The sequence below is a fragment of the Melanerpes formicivorus genome, unplaced genomic scaffold (genome assembly GCF_026170545.1).
Source record: "Melanerpes formicivorus ecotype bairdi unplaced genomic scaffold, bMelFor1.0.p_v2 SCAF_24, whole genome shotgun sequence".
In the NCBI taxonomy this organism is placed as follows: Eukaryota; Metazoa; Chordata; class Aves; order Piciformes; family Picidae; genus Melanerpes; species Melanerpes formicivorus.
This window is the reverse complement of record NW_027142376.1, coordinates 4,261,969-4,280,826: the sequence shown is the minus strand read 5'-3', so window position 1 is coordinate 4,280,826 and position 18,858 is coordinate 4,261,969. Positions and strand designations below refer to the sequence as shown.

At 41.2% G+C, this 18,858-nt stretch overlaps 1 protein-coding gene across 7 annotated transcripts in view; it reads left to right on the top strand.

Moving 5' to 3' along the window:
• The first annotated feature begins 812 nt into the window (after nt 1-812).
• Nucleotides 813-18,858, top strand: part of LRRC3B (leucine rich repeat containing 3B) — an 82,716-nt gene continuing 64,670 nt past the window's right edge. For 5 of the 7 annotated variants that reach the window (XR_010989044.1, XM_068152631.1, XM_068152629.1 and 2 more), the window contains exon 1: nt 813-1,231. The gene's annotated coding sequence lies outside the window, so the exon portion shown is untranslated. Of the gene's footprint in view, nt 1,232-1,293; nt 1,438-18,858 lie in introns of those variants that run through there. The other 2 variants (XM_068152627.1, XM_068152628.1) reach the window with 2 other exon arrangements.

The following is an 18,858-nucleotide window of genomic DNA, read 5'->3' as shown; positions in this document are numbered from 1 at the left end:
GGGCTAGCTAGAGAAGGGGAGATTTAGATTGAATGTTAGAAACAAGTTCTGCACCATGAGGGTGGTGGAACACTGGAACAGGTTGCCCAGGGAGGTGGTTGAGGCCCCAGCCCTGGAGATATTCAAGCTGAGGCTCAACAGGGATCTGGGCAACCTGATCTGGTTGAGGATGCTCCTGCTGAATGCAGAGGGAGTTGGCCTGGATGACCTGGCACTTGGTGCCATGGTCTAGTCATGGGGTCTGTGCTGATAGGTTGGACTCGATGATCCTCGAGGTCTCTTCCAACCTTAGTTATACTGTGACACTGTGATACTTTGCAGAACCAGAGTAGGAAAGTTCACAACAGAAAATGCATGTTGAGGGAAAGAGGAAACCAACTGGTGGTGGTCTTTCATGCCTGTTTTTGACAGTCCATCTAACTGCTGCACGCTTGTCACAGAACTACCTCTTAGAGAAGAAAGTCACCCTGGCAAGAACCACGGTAAACCCAAGACAGGGTCCAACTAGTTCTACACATGGCCAGTTAGGTCGGGTGCACAGCATTGTCGCAAAAACTGTCCAGCAGCAAATTTGCAAAGGCAAGTGTGCTACTCTCACAATAACAGCCTTTCATTTAGACGGACAAAACGATTAACCTTATTCATGATTTGCTGGAGAGTCTGCAAGGCAACGGGGGCAGTAGAATCACTCGACGCCGTGGCGCTGCCTGCCCACCATGGCTCCAACGAGGCCCCGCCGCGGCGGCTGCGCACCCCGCGAGAGAGCCGCGCCCCGCGCACCAGTTCCCGACTCAGTCCCTAGACCCCGAGAGTGAGAGCCAATCAGCCCCAGCGGGGCAGCTCGCCGTTCGGCTTTGCGAGCGACAGGGGAGTCTCCTCCTTTCGTCCTTTCCTCCCCGCTTTCCTCTTCCTGCCTGCCTGCCTGCCTGCCTGCCTCCACCCGCTGCGCAAGGGGTAGGAGGTAACGGCGGAGCGGCAAACACAGCCGCCCAGTAAGCGTCCAACGGAGGCGGCGGGCGGCCAGACGGGTGGTGGCCGCGGCCAGGCCTGGCCGCGCCGCCGGCAGGCTCCGCCCGTCTCTTCCATGGCGGCTCCGTGCCAGGTGAGTCTGCGCTGCCTGTTGCGCCGCTGGTGCGCTGACCGAGCCGAGCCGTGCCGGGCCGAGCCGAGCCGAACTGAGGTGCTGAGGGCGGCACGCCGCGAAGTTTGCGGGAAGGCGGCGCTCTGTGATGTGAGTTGAAGGGCCTCGGGGTTGCGCTCGGGGGAGAAAGGGAGGGGAACAGTAGAGGCGGGAGGAAACTCAACGGGGAGAGAGGGAGGTGGGCAGCGCTGCTGCTTCCCAGAGGCTACTGCCGCGCCGCCTTCCTTAGAACAGATCAGTGAGGACCCGCGGAGATACTCCTTCCCACGGCCCATGCTGGAAAGACCTCGGCTCCCGTGAGTGCAGGGGGGGGCGACGGGGTCGAGGCTCTGCCGAGGCAGTAATAGGGTGGGAAGGGAATCAAGAGGCGTAGGCTGCAGGGAGGGGGCTGTCACCCTCTGCTTGGGAGAAAGAGCAAAGAGGAGGATTTGAGAATCCCGGCCCCCAATCCTGTACCAGAGAAACAGCAGAAAAGGAGGAGGGGGAAAAGGAGGAAAAAAACCCACAACCAACCAACCAACCAAAAAAGGCGCACCTGGCCGCTGCACTCCCAGGCTGTATGCGGGGCGGGCTGTCGGAGGTCGCTCTGATCAGCATGCAAGCGGCGGCCGGGGCGCGGAACGGGGCGCGGGGCTGGAGGGTAAGGGGGAGGCGGGGAGTGGTGGGAAGACGCCATGTGTGTTGCCGTGGGATTTTTCCACTTTGAAACCTACCACGACCGGTTGCTACGGAGCTGGCAGTACTGGCAGTGATGAGAGGGCAGCTCCCTCTGAACGCGAGCAACAAATGGCAATGAGCGGCAGCCGGACTGCAGGGGCAGTGGTGGTGCCGGTGTCTGCTGCCACCAGGTGAGCTGCCCCGTCTTAGGCCGCCCCCGTTGCCCGATAAGGCACCGGGCGGGACCGTAGCGGGGGGCGCTGGGGTTCCCTGGGTGGCAGGTGCAGCCTTCCAGAGGCGAGCTGGGCGGGCGCAGCCGTGGCGGGGGTTCCGCAGCGACGCCGAGACCTTAGAGCCCGCGCAGAAATGCCACGATCGCTTGCAGTGATCGTGTACTGGGTATTCTTCTGTGTGTGTGATTTTTGAGCTCTGGAAGCTGCAGGCTTTTCTCTCGCCGTCCTGGCGATATACGCGTCCAGAATTTCCTCTCAAAAAATGTGGAAAATGTCTCGGATATGCCAGTGGGAATTCTTCTTTCTTTCTTTGATCGTGTCTTTAAAGATTAGAAAATTTTAGAGTATTGATTAGAAAATTGTGAAGTGCTTCAGGCTGCAATTTACCGCTTAGTCTTTCTGAATGTCTCTAGACAGAAGTGATGTGATGACAGAATGAAACTAGCCAAGTAACTTGAAAAGCCTGAATAAACCAATTACTCAAAGAGAATGACAACAAAGCAAACAATATTTAGTGCTCCTTTCAAAGAAGTAAGCCAGAGATATTTGCATATATATGAAAATGGAAAAATAAGCCAATACTTTTGTAATGGTTCTTAACTATTAAAAAAACCCAACACAGTAACTGTGAGAGAATGTTACAGGTTTTGCATGGAAAGGTAAAGGAATATTCTCTGAGCTGAGAACTCTGACTGGGATAGCCTTTTGTGAATGTTGAAAAATAACTGGTGGCAATTTACTTTTGTAGCAATTTAACTTGTACATTTAAATTGCAAGGTATGTGTTGCGCTCTGCTGAAGGTGGTGGCTTGAAGGCTTTGATACAGAGCATTATAATGTTTGTATGGCTTACCTCCTGGCGTTGTTCTTAGTAATTTAATTTAAAAGGATAGGTATACAATGGGCTTCTATTTTGATTTAGACGAAAAATATTTAAGCAGTAGACTGAATTAATTTGCATAACCTTTGCTCTGTTCAGAAACTTTCTAGTTTAGTTTCTGCAGAGTTGCATATGTTCCTGTGGGATTGCTCCCACTCAGGATAGCAGGATTTGGCCTGTTGTCCGATGTTTCCAGCATAGAGCACTATGTGGGGATGTGCCCATAGGTGCATTTGTTTAGCTATTGCTGGTTGGGTCACTGAGGCCTGACCTTGCTTTTTCTGAGGTCTGTTGTAAAATCTATGCCAACTTCAGCCCAACTAAGATGAGCTCCTATGGGTAGTTGCAGTTTTCCATTGCCTTAGGGCAAGATACTGAAGTTGCTCAGTATCTTGGAGGTCAGGGCCTGAGTGAATGAGAGGGAGGACTGTATCTGCAACTGTCAAGAATCAATGCGTTTTGCCTCAAATGAGAGAGTAATCAAACAAGAAGTATCATGTAGTAAGCATATAGATTCATGCTCTGGATCCAGTCCTGTGCTAATGAAGTCCATGAGAGTTTTGCCAAAGATTATCAGAACATCAAGATTTCATTTAAGGATGCTTTTCTGATTTGTGTCTTCAGTATGCATTATGGTGTCCTTATTTCAAATCATTTGGAAGACAGAAAACTCTTACTGCTCATGCTGAAGCTAAGAGTGACTTCAGAACAAATGCATGATACATCAGCTCGAGAAATAAACTCCAAGCAGTAGAACTGAAATTTATAACATTCAGCTTACTCAAAAGTGCTGCCTTGGCCATCGAAGTACAGAGAAAATTAATTTCTTTATTACAAAATCACCTTTAGATGTTCAGTGAAATAGTGAGGTACTTCTGAATCTTGATTCTTAATCCTTATTTCCTGTCACTTCGTTGGAATATAGATGAAAATAACACAAGGGTTATGTGGCTCACTGTTGGGAAGATTTTTAAGCTTTTAAATGAAATGAATAATTTAAGCAAGCAGGAATGTGTGTAAAAATACTTGTAGTTACCATTTCAGTTAATCAGAAGATAGATTAAGGAAGGCGCTTTTCCTCAGAGTAGAATATTGCTTTTACAAAGACTTAGAAGATTTGCATGTAACTACTGTCCTTGTTGTCATTTGTATGCATGGTCTTTGAATCAGCCCTTACTTGAGAATGCAGATTAAATCAGTGTTTTATGGCTAGTAAGAATAGTTTCTTTATAATTTTGCTTCATCTCCGAAAATTTGCTTGCAAATTTAGAGAACATTCTGGTGGAGCTATGAAATTAAAAAACAATGCTAAATGAAACCTTACTTTATTGTGATGATATTTTGAGCCAAGAATAAATTATTCAAGTTCATAGAATATGTAGCATTTACCTTGGCTTGCTAGGACAAGCGTTTTTAAATGTTACTTTATTTACTGTAAACCAAATTTCAATATGTCAGCAGACACTGCAAGCAGTAAGGATACAGGAATTTCTCAGCATGTTCAATAAGTATTTTTTAATTTAGGATTACAGTCTGTAAGTGAACAATGTGTGCCTTCTACTCTTAAATCTGATGTATTGTGGGTGACATAGTATCAAATTTAGAGGTTTTTCTTTCCTGATGAATTTGTCTCTGATAGTTTTAATCCATCTCTTTTCATAAAATGATTTCTGTGCTGCTTCATCCACATGCGTTCTGTTAGTCTCAATGCACAATGGACACGTGGGTACAGTAAGCTGTGGTGTTGGTTTTTCTTCCTGCCAAACCCACTGCAGAACAGGATCTCATTATTTCACAACGATTAAAGATGTATGCTCCTGGTTCATAAAGATTTCTCTGGGTGATTGGTGTCTGTGTCCATACTTGCCTTTGATGACTTGCATTGTTTACCCTTGTAGATTAAGCAGCATTTGTAGCTGATCTGGCTACATGGTGACTGAAGAACAAACACAATACTTACTGCTACTAAACAAGAAAGTAACTTTTATTCCTCTTCCTCTGGATATTTAGATGCTTTATTGAGTACCTTCAGCAAGCAGATTTTTTTTTTTTAATTAGCTTCTTTCTGCACTGACTTCCAACACTGGACATAGGAAAAGGCTTTTACTGTAAGGATCAGCAGAGTTGTGCTTTCCATCAGCAAGGAAAATCTAGTAGTGGCTGAATTAAAATGAGGTTGGTTTCTCTGGAAGGAACAAATTTTTAGAAGAATGATTAAAAAAAGGTAAATGGAAACAAAGGGCAAAAGTAAAAGAAAGTAAGTAGTGGCTGAACTGGGTACTTTGCCTTTGTGAAGGATGGGGAAGGCAGTGGGTTTGCACCAATGTATTTTGGTTGATTTCACTGGAACTAGAAGCCTTGCAGTGGGGTTGAACTTGGGTTTTGATGTCTCAGCTTCACAGACAGAAAGAAGAAAAAATGCCTCTCATGTAAATGAGGGTGGTAAAAGGCCTTTTCAGAGATAGCTTGAGCTGAATAATTGCAATTTTTACTTACAGATGAAAATTAGTAGCGGAGATTAAGATTTGCTTCTGCTTTTCAAGGTCAGTTCAACTAGTGTGTGTGTCTTAATTTTGTCCTCCATAAATAACAGTTTCATAGAGCTGCTAACAGGCTTTGAGAAGAAGAAAAAGGTTGATCTGTGCCTGCCAAATAGTACTATAAAGGTATGACAACATAATAACGTGAAAGGTGATAGAAACAAGTGATACCACATTAAAGGTTGCTACTCTGGCTTGGAAGCAGGAAAGCAAATGGAGACAATGTAATTATTTAAGGAACAATAAAAGTGTGATTATAAAGTGACATTAAAAGGAGAGATGGAATTTAAAGTAACTTGGGAAGGGGAAACAATGCATAAAGGGAATAGAAGGTGGACAGGGGGGATTAAAGGGGCAAGTAAGGGATTTAAAATTTCCATGAAGTTTTCCGTTGGAAAGTGTTGTCTGTATTAAATCCATCTATTGCACTGCTTACATAACAACCTGTATTTTACTCAAATCATGGAAGTCTGATATGGAGTGTTCCTCTGGGGGGTCACTTCATGTTCCTGTTTCATCCTTTGGATGTAAAGCCTCAGTTAATAGGGCATATGTTTTTAAAGGTGACATGCCTTAGTGACAGACTTTCTTAAGAGGTGTATTTTGAGAATGCTGTTAGATTTAGTGACATTACAATGCTCTTCTCTATCAAAGTTGCAGTAAAAGTTACTTCTTTCTCCAACAAATAATAGCATTGATTTTAAAGAGTGGTTTTTTTCAGTTTATCAAAACTCTGTTACATTATTTTGCAGCTGTATTAACTAAAGGTATTTTGTATGTAAAGATCATGGGTATTCAGCATTTTGTTAGGTTGGCTGAGCAACTGAGTATTTAATATACTTGTACTGGCAGTTACTGGGACATGTGAAAAGTATGTAGATTATAGATGTGTATCACTGGCAGAATTTGCCTCAAGCAGATTATTTTTGTACTTTTAGTTTTTATGTATGTTTTTATGTGCATGTGAATAATTTGCAGCAAAAGGATAAAGTCTTCTGACATTTAGACAAATCTATATAGTTTGCAATTGTAAAAGTGTTAAAAACCAAAAGTGTTGGGTGTACAATGTTCAGTTAATGCAAGTACATCTTCTTTAAGAACAGAGGCAAGTACTTCTTTCTCTTAGAACTACATAGAAATTTTAGATGAAATTGCTTGCTAGTTCCTATGTGGTTAGTCGAGCAGTGGTGGTTATATATCTCATTTGAGGAAACTTCAGCTTGTGAGCATCAAAAGCAGTATAAGTTCAAGCTATCAGTGTTTTAATTTTGAGTTTTTAACCCATTTTTATTTTGTTGTGGGTAATGAAAATTTCCACAGTCAATTTAGATATCCATTTCCAAACCAACACTTGCATTCTTTTCATGCACTTCTAAAAACAGATTCTGTGATGCTTTTTTGAAGTCTGAAGTTTTATTTTGAAATAGCGGTGTTCTGTTATACTTTCCTTCATTTGGCAAAATTATTTTTACCAAGAACAAAAGTCTTGAATCAATATGTGCAAATGTAGGAGCTTCAGAAGAGGGAAAATACTCAAAGACAGGAGACGGTTCACAAGATTGAGAGTCGTACATCCAGTATGTACGTCAGTCTTTGTAGCAAGCCTGGCTAGGACTCAGTGGGTTTTTCTCCTAGGTATACTGCAAATGGTCTCTTAAGATTTATCTTTATTATTCTGTATTATTAAATGCAATTTGTTGCTATTAATTTTGAAAGTGAGAATGTGCCTTAGTTTTTTTTTTTTCTCCTGAAATTAAGTTAACAGAGTACAACTGCCATCACAACCTTCAAATAGTGTTTCCTTTTCACCTTTGTTTTCAACTTTGTTGATACCTAGTCATTTAGATGAGAATTGGCAGTTTTTGAACGATCTATTTTTAACAAAGTTTGTAACAGAGTATTGCTGTTCATGCATACATGCTAGTCCTGGTCTGCACAAGTGCTAGAAGGGAAGGCATGATCAGAGGAGACTTGGTTGAGGTACTCATCATATTCAGATATTGCTGGATTTGAATGTATGTTGTCCTGTTCTGTAGATCGATCTTCACCCTGCTGCTGCAAGGTTATCTCCTCTTTTTTAAAGCTTAGAGATTCCAAACTGAAAATGGTTTACATACATTACAAAATGGGATATGAATGGGAAATTGTTATTTTCTGGCATCTTCAAACTTAGAGTGAAGCAATTCAAAAAATATCAGATCACAGTATTTTTCAGACCTTCAGTTGTCATTTGTCACACACTGCAAATAACTGAAGCACGCAATAGAATAAGAACATCTCAGCCTCGACCTAAAAGAAGCATGTGGATGATAGCATGCAGAAAATAGGCAATCCTTTCCCTTTAAGTATATATTAAGGCTGCAAAGCTGTGATGCTATGTCCTTATAGATTAGATTTCTGATCCCATTGTTGGTTTTAAGTAGGTATTATCATGTAAGAGTTACTAATTTCTGTTAAGAAAATGTTTTGGTCATTCTCTGTCTCCAGAATTGTTCATAGTTTTCACCCTTAGAAGATGTATATGTATTCTTCTCATTTTCATCAGCTACATGGTGTGCTTATTGGCAGTTCTCATGTAAATACTTTTTTTGCTAGAGTACGGGACTACAGGATGGGTAAGAAACTGAAGTCCTTGGCTCGGAAAAAAATCTCGATGGATACAATTGTATTTCAATAACTTTTGATCCAAAAACTTTCCTTGCAAAGCGACATGACTGTTGTTCTTGCCAGTCACAGCAGGTGCTCCGTCTGTACAAATACTGCCTCATTTGAACCAGTCAAGCTTAAAGTTTTGGGATTTTTTTTCCCCCCCTCACTATCTGCCACATTTTCAACAAATTTTCTAAGTTCTTTCAACAAGTGTGAGACAGCAGTGTGGAACAAAATGGACAGAGGCCAAGCAATTTTTTAATTATAGCAGATATTTTTTTAGCACATTGAACAACAACAGTAAACTGCAGTGTCAGTAGGACTGCAACTTCCCTTGGTTGTGAGCAAAGAAAACAGATTTGCATGCATCTGTGAAAAATTGAGTGCATGCTTTTTTATTGTCTAATATCATCTCAGCCCTTCTCATTGTCATGCTGTGTGAACAACTATGAATGTATCAGCTGTGTGCAGTTCTTTTGATCTGGTTTGTGCAGCAGTAATTGATGTATCCTCTTGTATTCAGTCTTTGTTGTCTGAGAAGAGCTCCTCCTCACAAGCTTGACATAGGGGTATTTGCTGTTACACCATTGCCCCTGATTTTGGCTCACAAATTCTATATTTTACATACAAAAAGCTGTAGTGCTGGGAATCTTTCTTGAGATGAAATCAGACTGCAGGTAAGATCCAATAAAATATAATTTGCATTAATTTCAGAATTAGTTTCTATAACAGTACGATTCCAGTTTGGATTTCTTGTGTGGCTCTATCACCACATCACAAACATACTTCCACAGACTGTCATTTCTCCCAAGCAAAAGCCTGAGAGAAACTCTCTCCATGTTGTGTCAGCTCAGTGCCCTGTCATCTTAGTATTTTTTTCACTGTGGCGTGCATGAGTAGGCAAACAATGCTTTCATGATAAGTAAATTGCTTTAAAAAGTTTATGGATGTTTGAATTAGCTGAGTAATCATCTCCATCATGTTTTTCTAATGAAGACACTACAGGTTGTACAGGTCCTTTATTTTCCTCTTGCTGTGGAGTTGCAGAGCACATAATCTCTGGCTTTCTGTGGGCTCACCAAAATGAGTGGAATTACTGATTCTTGTTTGCTGTCTTACTGACGGTATTTTAATCATGTGAGCTAAAATTGCTAGTTTTAAATTCTAGTTCCAGGAACTGGAATGCAGTTTTGAATCCTGAGTAATCACTTGGGCTTCAGGCTTGCAGAGTAGTGATTCATTAAAGCAAAGTGGTGGGAAAGCAGTGGCTGATTCTGTGCCCACAGGTGTTCTTCTGTTCACTCGGTTGCTCCAAGTAGGCTTTTCAATTTCCTAGTCATCCACAGTTTCCTCAAATTATTACTACTTTTCTTTAAAAAATACTTAAGAAGTTAAAAAGTTAAAACGACTGTTGAATTTAATAAATACCTGTGTTGTTGCAGGAGGACATTTTTGTGACTGCAGATGTGTGTATGCAGGAGGTAATAGGGCTTTGAAAGCATTACCAAATGCTCAGCCCCTCTGGTTTGTTTTTTTTTCCATTTTTGATCAGTCAGTTACAGGTAAAGGACACTGACAAGGTAACCTTTTCATAACGTAAATACCACAGCTGACAGAGAAACATCTGATTTCTAAGGATCAGCTGTCAGAAAAGTACATTTCACTATTGCAATCCAGGGGGGAAAAAAAAGGCATGTTTGTTTTTAATTTCAGTTGCTGAGCTTCGTTTAGTCGGTTGATCTGAGTAGAGGTAGGCTGGCTGTAGAGATGGAAAGTTTGTGGTAGTGAAAATTTGAGATTTATGAGAGGTGGACTTGCTGTTTTCACCTGTGTATCTTGATGGTTCTTGGCATTACCTAGCAGCATCCTGGATAGAAGGGTTGGTCCTGGAAACAATGACCTTTTGGTCTGAGAACTTAACTATAAACTTCTCCAATACAACTAGACAATTTTATTTGATAATTTAAAAATTGTACCTAAGCTGCCCCTGAAAATAGTTTGCATTTGAATTTTATTAGTCTTGAATACATTACTTCTTCAAAAGAATCTTTATAGTTCCTACTAAATAAAGAATAAACCTGGAAAGATAAACAATTAAAAGTGAGTGCTTTATGTCTTCACTTCAAAAACAAATTCAGTATAAAAAAAAACCCTGTAATTATACTATCTTTTCTAATTTTCACACCAGAATAGAGGGGAAAAGCACTCATCTGTGTAAACCTTGAGACCTGCTTCCTGTGCCATAGCGTATACTTTTTCAGGTTGAGAGGAACATGCATTCCTCACATGCATTAAGGAGAATATTACTATTCAATGACTGATAACAAGCAAACACTGAGCTGAATGTTGGGTGCCCTGCTGCCACAGGGCAGCAGCAGTGCTGGCATCTTGATGTCAGTGTTGTAACTGAAATCGGGTGTTTGCAGGCTCCTTGTGAGCCTCCTCACAGTGAAGGCAGAGTGCACATGTAATCTCATCATACTATAGCTTTGAGGCACACATCTGTGTAAGGCACTCTGTGGGATGTTGTGAAGTTCACCTTGCAATCATCAGACTGTGTGGCAGTTCTGTTGATGAAAGCATGAAAGCCTTTGATTTTTCACTAAGCATTTGACCCTGGATATATTTGAAAGGAACCTTGTTTTCCATGCCCTTCCAGAAAAAAAAAAATCACCACTACCACTATGAAAACCCCAAACAAAAGTAGCTGGCCTCTGTCAGCAATAGTTCTTTAGATGGGATGGGGTTGGTATTCCTCAGTTTTGGCTTGCATATATTAAGTTTGGGACAGCATGAGAGGGAAGTGACCTCTATAAGGAGTTGACAGGGATGTACCAGATAAAGTACCTGCATCATAAGACTCATCTGAAAAGATGAAAAGCAGAAAGATCAGGACTCGCTGAAATATTTTGTGTAAGATTTGTGTCTTCAGTGAGAGGTAAAACATTCCTCTAATGCTAAGCATATTCTCACTAACCCCATAATTATTTCCTGATGTGCAAATGCAGGAACTTCAGCCCTGATGGAGGTGTTTTCCTGGGCCCATGGAAATGGGCATTTTGAGTGTGAAAAGGGCATGGGGATTTATAAGGGCTGAGGCACAAACGCTGGTACAGAGGGCAAGTCATGGAGCTCCTAATCCAACCAGGGAAGCATGTCAGACAGGAGCTCATCTCTGGGCAACTGTGTGAAGGGCTAACAGCTACCAGCAGTAATGGGGTTTGTTCAGAAACTGTCATCTTAAAAGTCTGTTCAAGGACTGAGCTTTTCTGCAAAATGTTGGTGGGTTTTGGTTTTGTTTTTTTTTAATAGGAGGAGTGGCTGGTCCAGGGTGTAAGAAGAATAATAAGTTTTTAGTACCTACTTCTACCAAACTACTAATGTTTGCTGTACTCTAAAATGCTGCCATTTGAGTTTTTAACATTGTCAGTGTGTGTCACAGATGTTTTTTATTGCCAAGGTTTATATAAGGCCTTCAAGGTTGTGATTCAGGATTTCAGGAGGTCTCCTCCAGAACCTTACTGAGAAAAAGTGCTCAATTATTTTCCCTTAGTCAGTGGCATGCTTTAGGTGGGTGGAGGCATGGTTTAGTGGCATAGGTAAGTGAGATTTCAATTCTCAGAAGTGGAAGAGTCCTATGTGGCGTTTTGCAGTGTGAATTTGAAGTCTCTAACTCACCAAACAACCATTTCCTTTTGTTGTTTTTGTTTTTTAATTTCCTTTCCTCAGAACATTTAAAACATTGTTCTATTTTTTTCTATGAGCCAAAGTGATGTTTAAAAAATAAAGTACAGTAGAAATGTTGGCACAACAAAGGAAAAGAGTTTAGAAGATGCAAGTTAGCTTAGGAGGTCTAAAATGGCAGGTGGATAGGACTTTCATTTCTTAGGATAAAATGCTCATTCTGAACAAGGTGGTGAGGTGTTCACCAAGAGCATAAAAGTCTGCAAATGACTTAAACAAGTACAGCATGTCTGCATTTCCCAGCCAAGAATGGGGAAATGTTTTATTCTAGCCTAGCAGTTTAGCAAGATAATAAAAAGTAGATTTTGTTTAATTTTCCTTGCAAATATTTGGGTACTAATGAGAATGTTTACAGTCCTTACATTTTTTGCTGTTTACTTTGTACCTTTCTGTCTCTATTTCCTTTTCATATGACAGTGTTTTTCCCCTCTCTTAGAGCGGTTAGCTGCAGAGGACTCTTTCTATGTACTGATAGTATGCAGTGGGTTACACTGATCAAGGTAGCAAAAGACTTTAAAATGCAACTGCCTGGAGCTGGTCCTCCTGTACTCTTGGAGCTGCTGGATGGATCAGCTGGGGATTGATCTGGGCTCTTTCAAGAAGAGGGTGCCAAGAGAATGTGTGTATGTACATATATAAGACCAGGGTTGTACAGGCATGTTTCCATTGGTGATTAGGTTGCTATCTGTCTTGGAAACATCAGTGTTATGGGGAGTGTTTTTCTGTGAAAATCACTCACATTTAAAGTCTTGAGGTAAACATGCATCAATCTAAGCTTGCTGAAGTTGCTTTGATTAAGGTGGATGTAAGCCAGACTAGATTTACATCCATAATGCACATTCTGTCTCCATTTGTTATAGACCTGTGCAGTACCATAATTCATACTGAATTATACAGAACCGTTATTAATACTGATTTGAACACAGCATGGGTCCAAATGGGAAGTAGGGAATTAGATTTGATTTTAAAAATACTTGAGACAACTATTTATGTGACTTAAGTATTATCTATTGAATTCATATCTACCCTTGTTATCTGACAGACTACTAAAACAAGATTCTGCTCAAAATGATAGAATTGACAGTCGTACAATGCATTTAATGTTTTCATTCCTGCTGAGCCCTGTTATATAGTCAGGGAGATTGCATTCTTGCTTCAGTCATTCAAGGAAAGGAAAGCATTTGCAGAATTTATGCCCATAAATCAAAGCATTTGCAGAATTTATGCCCATAAATCACCTGCAAGTGTGGTACAATTTCCTTTGCCATCCTACTGATCTGTGTTGGAGGAACAACATTTCTGACTTATTGCTTGTTTCCTCTTTTGCAAACTCCAGTGGTTGCATTGTGCTTGCTACGAATTCCTCCTCCACTGCCGCAGGCTATGCTTTCCCTCCCTCTGCCTCTGTGCCCTGTCAGTATTTGAGTCCTCACAGCTGGCCATGAATAGAAGAAACCGTGTACTCAAACTCTGCCCCTAGCTATGCTTGTGAAAACCTGTGGCGTCATACAATTGGCTTGGAAAGACTTAAGAAATCCCATGGGATCCGCTCCACTGAAGATTGCTCTGCAAATGTTAGACAGGGCTGTTGTTTTTGTGCTAGTACATTTTATTTTAAAGATGTACCTAGACTGCAGTGGGTGATACTGTTCCATAACGTTGACATAGAAGGACAGATTTGAAATATGAGAGGTGCTGTCATGCCAGTGGAGTTTGGTACTAAAACTGTTTTAGCTGGGCACTCAGCAGTGTCTGTGATGCAAGTCAGACGTCCCTGGTGGGCTTTGGTTTCTGACAGCGTTCAAACCACTGGTCACAATGTGACTGTCCTCCATGGCCTGATACCTTTTGGGAAGGAACCAGGCCCATCTGCTGGCATGGCTGGGCAGCAGAGGTGCCCAGAGTCCTGGGCCCACCTTGGTGGACTCTGACCTTGTGGCACAGTGAGTTCCAGGCAGCAGATGTTGTCCTTCCCAGGCCAAGAACCCTGGGTTTAGGTTTGACATACTCCAGGCAGCATCCAGTATGAAGTAGAGAGCTGAACAGCATAAAGGGAAAGTTCTTGCACCGCCTTGGTCTCCAGGCAGTGGAGTGAAACTGGGGACTGGGCCATGGTGGTGTAGCTGACTGCCCTGCCATTTGTGACATAGCATACATGGAGATGTATGTTACTGCATGGAAAGGCCCATGTCACCTTTTTGTTTCATGTTTAATGCAGAATCACAGGAAATAATGTTCAGAATGTAGACAGATAAAGTATTGATGACTCATACTGATCTCTGCAAGCGTGGTGGATGCTTCAAACAGCAAGGCCACAAATAACTGAAGAGCTTGAATAGCATTATAATTCCTCTTTAAAAGAGTACTGCAGTGATAGACCTGAACAAATTGAAATTACAGTCAAAAAGCCCTGCCCTAAGCCGTTTGCTTTTCTTGTTTTCTATGTGTTGTGATCCTACTGTGACAAGAAAGCAAATTATGAGAAGTGAGGAAATAATTCAGAAGATCACAGAAAACATCCAATTGGAAGAGATTCAAAGATCATCCAGTCCAACCCTCAACCCAGTCCTGAAGGTAAACCATGTCCCTGAGTGCCAGGTTCACACACTGCTTACACACCTCCAGGGATGGTGACTCCACTGACCTCAGCAGACCATTCTAATGTTTGATAACCTTCTCTGTGAAGAAATATTTCCTAACACCCAGGCTGAATCTCCCCTAGCACAATGATTACCCCTAGTAATCATTTTGTCTAGTGCTGTCACTTGCCACCAAGAAGAAGAGGCTCTCCCCTCCTTGCTGCAATCTCCCTCAGGTAGCTGTAGAGAGCCATGAGATCTCCCCTCAGCTTCCTCATCTCCAGATGAAACAACCCCAACTCCTGCAGATGCTCCTTGTAGATCATGTGGTGCAGATACAATGGGATGTATTATACACATCTCCAGTACTGCTTTTAGACATTTTTACATGCTTCTATTTTTAAGAAAATTTTCCCAAAGGTGAGTTTTGTGTATTTTAGGTTTTTCCCAAACCAAATGAAAATTTTGTGATTGCTTAATGTAGAAACAGTGTTGGAAATATTAAAGTCAGGTGTGAATTACTTACATCTCCAGTTTGCTGTTGTGAGTGGAGAAGCAGGCTTTTTAAAAGGCCTTAATGACTATAAATTTTATTGTACTGACTGCTCTTGTAGCTTCAGGCTTTGTAGTCTCTGGAGGTAACCTGGTGCTGTGCAGTCTAAGGGCACTTTGGGGAGGGAGGTGGAAATGTCTTCATCTAGATGTTTCATCCTGTTACTGGAGAGTAGTGGTGTTTTCTTTTCCCATCAAAGCCTAAAGATGAACAGATGTTTCTTCAGGTACATCCAGAAAAGTAAAGAGAATAGAACAGAAGTTGCTATGCTGTAGTACAGCCATCTCCACATTTCTTTTTCTGAGCTTCCTATAGTTAAGAGATTTCCTATTAAGAAAAGAAACATCTGCAATAACAACTCCTATTTATGTTAATCTTTTGCAATCAGCATGCAGTCTGAAATAATTACAATGAATGCACTCTCTGCGCCAAACACTCGCAACTTGGATTTATTTCAGACTTCTTTGCCTCAGAAGTCTGGAAAAATAATCCCTCATTCTGCTCTGCTTCATCTCCTTTGCATTAATTTATTCAACAGTTCTTTTGTGACCTTCATTAACAATGGTCATAAATCACATAAAGAGAGAAGTTTTTTAATTAAAGAGGTTAACAAAAAATGCCAGAACATAATAAATGTAATTAAGTAACATTTTCCTGTAATAAATTTGCATATATGGTGTGTAATGAAGTTGGTTGGTATAAAATCCATGATCTGAAGGTTTTTTTAGCCTTCATAGTTTTACTAATTTGATCTGCAACAAAAAAAAATTAATTTTTTTAAAAAATTGCTTTTTAATGGTGCCAAACATACCTTGTTGTACAAGGAACTATGTGCAAAATCAGAAAAACAGTAGCTATTGACTTAGGCTATGTCTGGCTCAGTGAAGACAGGTCTTCCAGGCTTTCCTTCGGTTTCTTTCAGAGCTGCTTGCCCAAGTCAGGATCATTTGTTGTAGGATGGCAGTGGACATTTGTGGTCAAATTGACCAATGGATAAAGAGCACATTCAGAGCTGTGTCTCCATGATGGTGCTGTGCACATTTATCTGGGCTGCTTGCTCTCACAAAAAGAAAAGTAAGGTCAGTCTTTGCTCACATGTGAGTTACCATAGAGTGACTCCTTGGGTGTCCTCTGCATCTGCCAGCACCTGCCTTTGCTTTCTTTGTCCTGAACTTGTGTCCAGGCACACTAAGATTGCTGTGCAACCCTGCCTCCTAACCTCTTCCATGGCACAGCCAGACTGCTTTCAATTTGGCAATGTTCCCATCCAAGGGATTTGTTCTGAAAAGGAGAGCTTTGATTTTCCTTTATGTACGGGATATGCAGCTTCATGACAGTGAATGGTGCTCTGATTTTTGATGGTAACACTATAAAGGAATTAAACAAAACCGATGGAAGAGGATACAGAAACTGAATCTCTACAGTTGTGGACATTGGTTTGTGTTTTTCCCAGATGTCTCTGCAGAGTCGGAGCAGTGCAAAGGGAGTATGCATGTACATGGTGCATCACCAAAGCAAAACTGATGTAGAGTCAGGATAATGTCTTGTAATTCTTTTTCACAGGTGCAAATGGCTGTGTATTGAATGCTATGAAAAATAATAACCAATATTTGTTATCTCTGTGAAGCATATTTTCCTTTTGCTACTTGTGGTGGTGAGAGAAAGTTCAGTTCTCCCCCACACACAAAGAAACCATGGCTAACTCAGTCGGAGAAGCAAAAATATGGATAAGCTATATTTACAAGCAGGATGAAATGCAGTGTATACACACACAACATACAGTATTTACAATATATACAGAAATATACAGCAAAGAACGTAATACAGAAACCCTTTCCCTCCTCCAGAGAGGAGGGGTCCCCACAACCCCCCTTCCTCCCTTTTTTGCCAAAAAGGGTTAGAAAGAGAAAAGGTAATTATTAAGGAGGAAATTCTGTTAGCTCAAAGCATATGCAAGAATTAGTTTCTTATCTGGTTAGTTGAAGGTCAGCACCCACCAGCATGGACAGAGAACAGCTGTTGCTCAAGGAGACTGAAACACACAGTCTGAACTGACTGAGATTCAAACTGAACTAAAGCTAAAATTTAAAGTTGTGTTCTACCAATCTACCAATGAAATTCGTTTAGAATATCTTTGTTTTCAGTATTACTGCAAAACATTCAGCCAGAGTGTTCCAGTAACCATCCCTTTCTTAAAGGCACAGCCTAAAATGGTCACACTACTTTATCTTAGGGTTGATTTAGAGAGGCAGGAGTGTTTTCAGCAGCATCAGTTTATGATTTGGGGTGGGGTTCTGGTTTGGGTTGGTTTTGGTTGGGTTTTTTTTTGTTGTTGTTTGTTTGGGGGGTTGGGGTTTGTTTTTAGTGCCTCTTCCCATTATTCTACATGCCATCAAATTTTGGCACTAGGGAATAGGAATTTTGGACATTCTGTGGAAAAAAATGTAGCACCAGCTCATTTGATTTGAGTGTGCAAAAAGTGTGGGTTGAGGGGTGAGAAAAAGGCATGTAATGAGAGAAATAAGGGAAAGGGAGAGACGTGGGTCAGATTGTAGTGTCATTGACAGGGCTGTCAGCTGCCCCCTCATCTTAGATCACTGCAGTGCTAGCTCAAGAGGATCTGTTGCATTTTGATAATGGCTCTGCCAATAATTTTTCTTTCTGCAAGATCTATGTAGTATTCAATCAGGTGAGGTAAGTTCTGAGGATGAAATGACAGCTTATCTGAGATATCCAAAAATTCACCAGAAAGGTCACAAACCTGTGAGCAGGTGAATCACTTGCAGTTCTCTGACACACAGACTACAGTTAATTGTCCACCAGAAGACATTATGAAGCACTTCAGTATACCCAGATATATACGTTCAGTATACCCATAGACCTCTCACTCTCACTGCCTTTTTACATCAGAAGACAAGCAACTGTAATTCTAGAGAAGGCAGGTAGGCATAAAGTTGAAGTAGCTGTAATCCTAGAAAAGATAGGAGGGCATAAAGTTTATATAGCAGAAGCATATATATTTTATAGAAAATGTCCCACGTAAGTTTTAGGATTCTGACTGAACAATTGCCATACAGTACTCCCAGAGACTTGTAGAGTGTTGCATAGATATCATTGCTGTAGTCCTTTGCAAAATTTGAGGTAACTTGTAGATCCACCGAGTATGTTGAAGAGGAGAGTCAAGTGGACCTTACTGAGTACGTTTGGAAATCCCATGTGAAGTACCTTAGGGTAAATGGGAAGACATTGGCTCTTATAGTGATCCAAGTTAGATGTCTAAGGCAGAGGATTATTTTTTTTAATTGTAACTGGAAAAGAAGATACAAGAAATTAGGGGTTTGACACATTATTTTTGGAATTACACAATGTGTCATCAATCAGTTTTGTTCCAGGGGAACACATCATCTGCCTTGGAAGTGAGGTTTCCAAAGGGCTGAAAAGCAAGGAAAATGTGAAGCCAAACCAGAAATTGTCAAATGGAGAGGGAAGTCACTGATTGTGCTATTTAAACTTTAATGGTGGTATATCCTACGTCTTCTGATAGCGTTGTGTGTTTAGGCCGTTAGGTCTGTTTTCCATTTTCAGTCTGTTTCAGGACAATAGATTTTACTTCAACCTGTAATGCCAGTCATATCCTTTTACAAAGCAGTGACTTCCCAGGGAGCAAAACCATAAATCTTTGCTGTTGCCATGAGGTACATGGTGTGCCTTACAGATCAGTTTTTTAACTCACGAAAATATGTTCTGGAGGATGTTGCTGGGCTCTGAAAATATTTGAGCTGCAATTTTAAATATTGGATTCTTCTGCTTCTAGAATTTTAATAGTTTAGAAAGAAAATGCACAGTTAGCATCGGCAGTCTGAAACTTCCTTTTCAGAAAATA